This window comes from Carlito syrichta, unplaced genomic scaffold (assembly GCF_000164805.1).
Source record: "Carlito syrichta isolate Samal-C Ts95f unplaced genomic scaffold, Tarsius_syrichta-2.0.1 Scaffold304427, whole genome shotgun sequence".
Classification (NCBI taxonomy): Eukaryota; Metazoa; Chordata; class Mammalia; order Primates; family Tarsiidae; genus Carlito; species Carlito syrichta.
Genome location: NW_007248523.1, coordinates 73,444 through 74,524, shown reverse-complemented (window position 1 = coordinate 74,524; position 1,081 = coordinate 73,444).

Here is a 1,081-nt window from a genome sequence, read left to right as displayed (position 1 = left end):
CATCACAGCCTCAACCTCCTGGGCTCAGGAGACCTTTCCGCCTCAGTCTCCTGAGTAGCTGAAACTACAGGCATGTACCCCCACATCCTTCTAAATTTTAAAAAATTTTTATAGAGACGAGATCTTGCTATACTGCCCAGGCTGGTCTCAAAAGTGCTGGGATTACAGGTGTGAGTCACCACATCTGCCCTTCAATTTTCTGTCTCTGGATTTCAACTATTTTAGGGACCTCCCTATCTTACCAGTAGTTGAGCTAGGATCACTTAAAAATATCACTGCCTTAAAACTCATATAAATATACACCAAAGGGGTGAATTTTACTGTACATAAGGGATTTCTCAATACCATTTAAAAAATTCACCCCTCAATTTCCTCAGGGCCAGAGCCATCCAGAGAGGGCATGGGGGAAGTTGTTGCCTCAGCCGTGCAGCTGTCCCTGTGGTGTTGGGAATTCAGCTCTGTTTCTCCAGCACTCTGTGCAGATCCCAAAGACTAAGTACACATGATGCAGTGTGCATGAGCCTTAAAGGCATCACGCTGGGCAAAATAAATCAGCCACGAAACGACAAACACTGTCTGATCCACTTATATGAACAGCCAAGGCACCATATAAAGTCAGATTCCCAGAGACAGAAAGCAGTGGTGGTGACCAGGGCTGCACATGGGGGTGGGGGGTGGGGAGAAGGGGAGGGGTCCAGGTCCCACATACACCTCAACAAGTTATAATTCAAAAATTTTAAAGAATCTAAAGGACCTGGACCATTTTCAGCATGTATAGTAACCCCATGCTATTTTTAAATCATGCAACACTTCTCCACATGCTTCTTTTTCCAAATGATACTAACAATGTCTAAGATCATATCCTATCTAAAAAAAGACCTATTTAACACAGCTAATATCTCTTACAAAGGTTTACTTATAAGTGTTGTGACCTTAAAGGTTTTATTTACATGCTTTTTATAAACTTGTTTTATATATTTTAAATTTGAAAATACTTACATTATTTGTGGGTTTTGTGTCAATATATTTGCCTTCATTCTTACTCATTTGGCTGTATTATACTGTACTGGCATCCTTAAAA